The sequence below is a fragment of the Mercenaria mercenaria genome, chromosome 1 (assembly GCF_021730395.1).
Source record: "Mercenaria mercenaria strain notata chromosome 1, MADL_Memer_1, whole genome shotgun sequence".
NCBI classification, from domain to species: Eukaryota; Metazoa; Mollusca; class Bivalvia; order Venerida; family Veneridae; genus Mercenaria; species Mercenaria mercenaria.
The window spans coordinates 3,182,386-3,190,928 of record NC_069361.1 but is presented as its reverse complement, the minus strand read 5'-3'; the positions used below and the strand labels follow the sequence as shown (position 1 = coordinate 3,190,928).

At 41.5% G+C, this 8,543-nt stretch overlaps 1 protein-coding gene across 5 annotated transcripts in view; it reads left to right on the top strand.

The window, feature by feature from the left end:
- Window positions 1–80: 80 nt before the first annotated feature.
- Window positions 81–8,543, top strand: part of LOC123545161 (CDAN1-interacting nuclease 1-like) — a 50,819-nt gene continuing 42,356 nt past the window's right edge. The window contains exon 1 of one of the 5 annotated variants that reach the window (XM_045331473.2): window positions 81–112. The gene's annotated coding sequence lies outside the window, so the exon portion shown is untranslated. Of the gene's footprint in view, window positions 223–8,543 lie in introns of all 5 variants that reach the window. The other 4 variants (XM_045331475.2, XM_045331474.2, XM_045331476.2 and 1 more) reach the window with 4 other exon arrangements.

Here is an 8,543-nt window from a genome sequence, read left to right as displayed (position 1 = left end):
TATGTTTTACAAAATTATTCTTGAAAATTATATGAACTATGATTTAGTCAAGATGTGCATTACGAAGATTATACGAATCAAGGGAAAGCACTCTACTGGACTTACCTTACCGGTAATTCTGAACTTGGAATAAACGTTACTTCAATGTAATACATTAAATGTAATATCAAAAGAGGGATGAACGCAACATTTACAACTTCTCCTATTTCTGAAGACTTACCTGTAAATTAAAGTGCATGTTTTATCCCTTATATCATTCATGGGTACTTTGCAAAACACTCGGTCTGGAGCACAGGCACCAGTATCGGACCTGGGACAAAGAATATGGCCTTGTTTTTCATCCTAAATGAGTTCAAAATGAAAAATATGTAATGAAATATGACCCCCCTACAAATGATACATATGTCTACTGTAGACATATGTATTGTTGTGACGGTACTCCATCTAGCGGACACCATCGGTATTTAGTGGTGTTATACCTCCGGAAGTTTAGCCGGTGTAGGGGTAACTTTTGGCGGTAACTGCGCACGGAACTTCAGTTGAACAGCTGATCGCCCAACAGAGCAGAAGTGCACAGCTAGAGGAGCAAACAACCAATTGCTAAGTATAACCCACTCTTATCCCGTTTTGTTAGGCAGAGAAAACAAGGTTTACAATAATGGCGACGAGGATATAAATTGGATTACGCTGGCAGAATTTTATTTGGTAGAAGGCTGCTAAATTCACCTTAGGATTTTTTCGCGTGGAATTTTCTACTTAGGAAAAAATTCAAGAACAGCCTTACTACATTAATATTACAGTGTTTTCTAAACACTAATCCAGCTCTGCCTGAAATAAAGTTGATATTGAACAGAAAGAGGCTTTCACGACTTTCAGTCTAAAGTACTCTCTGTACATCAACAAGGGGTTCTACCATTGGTTCTACCAAGCTAAGATATATCTAGCTGTAGGTTTCTGACAAGTAATTTATTACTTTCTGGGTAAGGAAAACCTCTGTCTCTGCGAAAGTCTCCCATACTCAATAAAGCCTTTTACAGGTATAACAAGATAGAGTGGACGTCTACAGGACCCACCTAGTACATATTGAAAGACACTGCATGGTTAGTGCTTTTTAATTTTTGAAAACTGGATTCTCAAGGGGCCAGTGCCGCATTCGAACCAGTGTAACCTATACACTACCGTGATAAATCAAATATTTATTGAAGCGTCGGGTGGCCGGTCTAAATATTTGAATTAGTAGTGTATCTGCTACATTCGAACCAACTGCAGTTAGTCTGAAAAATATTTGGTTTGACCACATACATAATATTTCGGTTCAAATAAATTGAGATAATTTCGAGTATTTCATACACAAAATTAATTATTGTTGACCGACATTGATTGACATAGACATTGACCATGATTTTCATAAATCAAGCTTCTGAAGAAGAACTGAGGTCAATACCATGCATTGGGCCTAGAAGAGCTGCCAATTTGTTAAATTATAGACACACATATGGGTGTATAACAAAGGACATCTTCTGTTTGGCATTCCCAGGAGAAGTACCAAAAGATGTCTTAGACTCTATTAACTTCATGTCACCTGAAGAACTTTCAAGAAGGGGGAGAGGTGCACAAGAAATGTCACCTGTGGTTACTTTCAGTACCACTGGGTCAATTCAAGCTCCTTTATTTTCCACACCCATAACAAAATTAGGAAATAACACCCAAACTACATCTGTAGTTATGACAACAACAGTAAATAAAACCCCCTTAATAACAACAACAACAGTCAATACCATTGTTAATACCAGGCCAAGGGTGTCAACACAAGGCAGTGCCCAAGGTGTACAATTACCTTCAAGCAGTAATGTTCATGACCTAACAGGTGCACTTGATTATCTTTTACGCTATAGTCAAGGTATAGGTAATAAAGATATAGAAAATTTAATTGCCTCGTTATCAACAATTGAAACAGCTGCTGTAAACACATCAACAGATACAGGTGCAAGACCAAAGAGTTCTGTTAAACTACAGCCGTCAGGGGTTAAACAAGATACTGTTAGCAACAGGGGAGATCAATCTAGTTCTTTCAGAAATAGATTATCTCAGCAGAAAGAAACAGGCAATTTAAAAGGGAATAGCACCACAGGTCATAACCATACGGAAGATACTACAAATAGAAGCAGTTCACCACGAAATGGCAAATCACATCATACAAGGTCACGTGATTCATCTTACGACAGGTACTATGATGTTGATAGGTCTGACTATTACCCAGATGATAGGCATTACAGACATAGGTCTCCGTCAAGGCATAGGTCTTTCAGATCTCCGCCAAGACGCATGACTTCCAGATCACCAAGGAGTGAACGAAGGTCTACGTATCAACATTACAGCCCAAAATCACGTGATACTTACAGAAGAGAGTCTTTGTCTCCATACAAAAGGTCAAGAGATAGACGGTCCAGGTCACGTGAACGATATAGTATACTGAAAAATGGACATTACCATAGAAGGTCAGCATCAAGATCAACGTCCAGAAATAGGTCAACACACATGAACCGATATCAATATAGGTCAGATGACACTAAATCAACTTCTCGGTTGTATGACACAGGGACAACTGGAAATCATCAACATTTTAGATACGATGAAAGGCAAGACGATGCTGCAAAACCGAAAAAGCATGACACGACTACATCTCCAGAACATGTTCCAGAACCAGTTTCACCGGTTTCGGATACAGACATAGTCAAGGTCAAGACATTCACCACGTCATCGGTCAAGGTCATATGATGATAACCAGAGGTCACGTTACACACAAAGGTCATCTGAAAGGTCAAGACATTCAAGATATTCAAGAAGTAGAAGCAGATCGGGTGATAGAAACAGATACCGCTCCACTGAACGCCATATTAGAATAGACCCAAGAGCTTATAGAGATAGGTCAAGGTCAAGTTCAAGGCAACGTCACTATTCGTCTACAGCCTTTCAGGCAAGAGACGATTCAAGATCATCAGGGTCTAGATATTATAGAGATGTTTCAACTTCTAGAGATAGACACAGTCGACGTTCAAGGTCAAGGTCGCCATACAGACGTGACAGTTATTATGAAGCATACCGTCACCAGAGATACTTCTTCGACAGCGACGACGAAGATGACTATAGACATAGCAGATCTTACAGACGCTATTCTATAGAAAGAAGGGGCGATCCAAAAAGGCTTCCGAAAAATTTGAAGTATGATGGGACTTCCAGTTGGCTGTCATTTAAACAGAAGTTTGAAAGTTATATGGTTGTTCTAAATTGGTCTGAAGAAGAATGCCGAGATTATTTGAATTGGAGCTTAGAGGCAAAGCGCTAGACTTTTTCACAATCACAACCAGAATGGGAGAACAGTACTCCTTCAGTCAGATTATGAAGAAGCTAGAAACTAGATTTGGTTCAAAAGAATTAACGGAAACAGCAAGAGCAAAATTTCAGCAGGCTTCACAAAAAACTGAAGAATCTCTTGAAGACTGGGCAGATAGATGTTCTTACCCTCGCCACAACTGCTTTTCGAGATTTACCAGAATACCATCGTATGCAGGAAGCTATTTCGAAGTTCTGCCAAGGGTGTACTGATAGAGAAGCTGCAAAACACGCCTGTTTTGAAAGGCCGAAGAGTATGTCAGCAGCACTGAATGCCGTTAAACATCACCAGTACATTTCGCAAGCAGTAGTAGCAGACGACCAAGCCGAAAAGCAAAAGATGATGTTTCAGTCAATGCAGTCGGTTCATTGTCAGAAACCAGGGTAGATGACATGATTGCCAAAGCAATTAGAAAGTTAGGTGAGCAGTTAAAGAAAACCGGAAGTTCAAGACAAACCACCAACTTCAGGTCTGTCCGAGATAGAATGCTACTTCTGTAAAGCAAAGGGCATCTAAGAAGAAATGTAGAAAGTACAAAGAGTGGCTGCAATCGAAAAATAGAAGAGCAGATCGGATTTAAACAAGGAAGGCTGGATGCAAAGGCCAAACATTACAGCCAAAGAAAAGAAGTAGGTGGCCATTACACAAAAGATGTTGAAGTGAACAACAATCCTCCATCAGTGTTAACAAGAACTTCCAGCTCAGAGCAAATTCATGTTACAGAAGCTTCCAGCTCTGAACATGCAATTAAGACTGCGGCTAAATCAGAAACTGCACTAACTAACCAGTCTAGCGAAGGCAATAAACAAATCAACTGTGATGCTTTCAGTTCACAGGAAGTTACAGACAAAACAAGTCCCAATCCTGAATCAGTTAAAGAGGTTCAAGAGGAAGAAACGATCAGTGTACATCAAGTTCAAGCAGGTTCATCGTATGATACCTGAAAGTAGCTGATCAAGAGTCAAGGCTCGTATAGACTCTGGTGCAGAAATTACCATCTTGTCTACAAAAGTCTATAACAATTTGAGGACCAAGCCTGCTAAAGTTAAAGAGGTTGTTATGCAGATGGCAGATAAAGAGACTGTTTTGAAGGGTTTTAGTACAACACCTTTACATCTACAGTTGGGTTCCCAAGTATTCAGGAAAGAGTTTATGTAGCACCCATAAGTGATGAAATGCTGTTGGGACAACGATTTCCTCCATCATTTAGGAGTATTGTTAGACATGCATCTGACACACTTATTTTGAACGGGGAGCGAATACCCATGAATACCAGGTTCAAAGAAGGCAATCCAGTTGTAGCAAGAATCACAGTGACTAAACGTACTGTAGTACCACCCAAATACAGCTGTTCGCATAACATGTAAGATCGACAATCAAACTTGAAGACTACTTCATTGAGCCAAATGACACCGTAACAAATTCCTGGTGTTCTTATTCCAAGAACAGTCCGATCTTCGAATACACAGCCCGTGGTGTTTTAGTCAACCCTACAAACTTCTACAGGACGTTCAAGAAGGGGAAGGTTATTGCTACGCATACGAAGTGCAATCCATCTTGGAAGAGAAGAGTTTACAGAAGGAAACTGATGTATTTACCTGCCATGCTGTAAACAAAGTGAACAGTCTTCTGCAAAAGATGCTTTCAGCTCTTCTAGCCAGAAGGCTACACCAAAAGCACCAAATGAACCAAATATACCAGATCATCTTAAAGAGTTGTATAAAGCTTCTACTACGCATTTAGACAGGGAGCAAAGCGAGAGGTTAGCAGAACTTCTTTCTGAATTTTCAGATGTGTTCGCCAAAGAAGATTTTGGACTTGGGAAACTTTACGGCGATTGAGCATGAAATTGATACCGGGGATGCCAAACCAATAAAGCAACGTATGCGGCGTACTCCAGCTTGCTTTGTCGGGAGGAAGAGGAACATCTGAAGAAGATGTTAGATGCCGGTGTCATCAGGAGTCTACATCAGAGTGGGCATCCTCACCTGTTCTGATAAGAAAACGTGACAATACAGTCAGATGGTGTGTCGATTACAGGGCCTTGAATGACGTCACGGTTAAAGATACATTTCCGTTACCATTGGTTGAAGATTGCCTAGATACGCTTTCCGGAAGTGTCTGGTTTCCAAACTAGATGCTAATTCAGCATATTGGCAAGTTCGAGTTAGGGAGGAAGATCGAAAGAAGACGGCTTTTCTGACAAAGTACGGCTTATTCGAGCATGTCAGAATGGGTTTCGGTCTTACCAATGCTCCAGCAACTTTTTCACGTGTGGTCAACTTGATCCTGAGAGGTTTGACGTGGAAAACAGTATTGGCCTTTCTCGATGATATTTTGGTAATGGGAAATAGTTTTGAGGAACATTTGAACAATATAGCCGAAGCTTTAAGTCGTTTCCGGAAGTATGGCATGAAGCTGAAGCCAAGAAATGTGTTCTTTTTAAGAAAGAAGTGGAATTCTTAGGAAGAATAGTCAGCAGTAACCAGCTGGCAATGGCTTCGCATGACACTGACACGGTAGCTTCCTGGCCGGTGCCACAATCTTCAAAAGACGTAGAAAGATTTTTAGGCCTAGCTAACTACCACAGGATGTTTATCAAGAATTTCGCGGAAATGGCCCAGACGCTCTACAATTTGACAGGCAAACACGAATTCAAGTGGGGCGACAAAGAACAGAAAGCTTTTGAAGCATTGAAAAGAGCTCTAACATCACCACCTGTGTTAACTCTACCAAACACAAAGGATCCATTTATCCTGGATGTCGATGCTTCTCATTTGGCTATAGGTTCAGAGCTTATTCAAGTGCAGAATGGAGAAGAAAAGGTAGTCGCTTACAGCAGCTTCACTTTGACTCCAGAGCAAAAGAATTACTGCACTACAAGAAAGGAACTCCTAGCAATAGTACGGTTCACAAGACATTTCCGACATTACCTTCTAGGACGAATGTTCACAGTGAGAACAGATCATTCCAGTTTGACTTGGTTGTTGAAGTTTAAGGAACCACAAGGTCAGCTTGCTCGTTGGATTGAAGAGCTTTCCCAATACAACATGATTGTAAAGCACAGACCTGGAGCTAAACATGGCAATGCGGACGCGTTGTCCAGAAGACCAGACACTCTGACGCCATGTTCAGCTTATGTATCCGGGATAAAGCCTGCAGATTTGCCATGCAAGGGTTGTCATTACTGTACTAGAGCGGATCGAGATTGGATCAAGTTTACAAATGATGTAGATGAAGCAGTTGGTCTAGGTGTACAGACGGGTAAGACAGCCACTGATGGACATAAAGTTTCAATTGTGGCAACTGCAGGTGAGAACAAGTCAAACCTAGAAAGTGTATCCAGTGTTAAGGATGAAGGTCCTACCAGTGAGACACTGAGTGAACCAAGATCTACCGAGTTCCAGAAGAAGAGAACAAGTATTCCATACAGTTCTCCAGAAGGGGAAGATACTAGTCTTGCAGACAGTATACTTTCCGTAGACGTAACAGGCCTGCAAGGGTGTGAATCGCATTTTGATATTGTTACACCGTGCAATGGGGAAGCCAGTTTCATTAGTGTTTGTTCAGTGATAACAGCAAATGAAGCTAGTGCAGAAAAATCTTCTTGTTGGGGATTCACTTTCGAAGACCTGGAACGAGAACAGGGTAAGGACAAAGACTTACAGTTCATACTTGACTGGCTCAAGAACAGACGAGAACCAGATGAAGGAAGTTTGTTCCTTTCCAGCCCAGACACAAAGTATTACTGGCTGAATAAAGAGATGTTCCAAATGATTGATGGCGTGCTATTCAGAAAAAGTCCAAAAGCCGAAGATGAAGATCTCCAGCTTGTCATACCCGATAGTTTGAAAGAACAGGCTTTACTATGGCACCACGATCTTCCAGCAGCAGGGCACCAAGGAATAGCAAGAACCAAAGCTAAGATGAAGGAAAAGTTTTTCTGGGTACGTCTGTCTAGAGATGTCGAGGCATATGTCTTATCCTGTGATGTGTGCAACAAAAACAAGAAGCACAAAAGATACGGTCGAGTTCCATTGACAGAGTTTCACGCTGGAGCACCCATGGAACGCGTGCATATAGATTTCATGGGACCTCTGCCAAAAACAACACATGGGAACGAATATTGTTTGATGATGGTGGACCAATTTACGAAATGGGTTGAATGTGTACCCCTACCTTCGCAGAAGGCAGAAGTGACAGCGAAAGCCGCTATCGATAACTTCTTCTCACGTTTCGGTTTTCCCTTCCAGATCTTCACAGACCAAGGGCGAAACTTTGAAAGTCAGTTGTTTGCAGCTGTATGCAAAGCATTACACATTCACAAATCCAGAACAACGCCTTACAGGCCAGCCAGCAATGGTCAGGTTGAACGTTTTAACCGCAGTTTAATGGATGCCGTAAGATGCTTTATAGGCAAATCACAAGAAAACTGGGATAGAAATATTCAACAAATTGCAATGGCAATGAGGGCGAGTGTTAACAGAAGTACTGGTTTCACCCCAAACAAGTTAATGTTGGGTAGAGAAGTGAATACTCCAGCCCAGCTGATGTTTCCTAATGCAAGGGCAGAGAATCCAGAAGAGTATGGAGAATATGTAGCCAATCTTCTCCAGACCATACAGAATGCACACAACAAAGCGAGGAAACCATAAAGACTTCATTGAAGCGTATGAAGCGGGACTATGACTTGAGGATCCTGCTTAGACCGTACTCTGAAGGGGACATTGTTTATCTTCTAGATACAGCGTCCCACAAGGGGAAATCTCGCAAGTTATGCTCTCCGTGGAAAGGTCCAGCCATAGTGACAAAGAAGATAACAGCTTATCTGTACCGGGTGAAATTGCGAAATGCAGTATTCGTTACCAACCATGACCGGATGATGCCTTGCAAGACAGAAAGCTCCCTGCATGGATAACGAAATACAAGGAGTCTCCCGCAGAAACAGATACTACCGTACATGATGACCAAGAAGACGACGAGGTCTATTGCGTTTGCAGAAAGCCTTGGCAAGGAGATTCATGATTCAATGCGACTTCTGTGAAGAATGGTTCCATGGATCTTGCATCAACATCACCGCTACAGATGCGCTTGACATTGACAAGTACAGATGCAAAACATGCAAAGACAAAAGACGGTGACAATGACA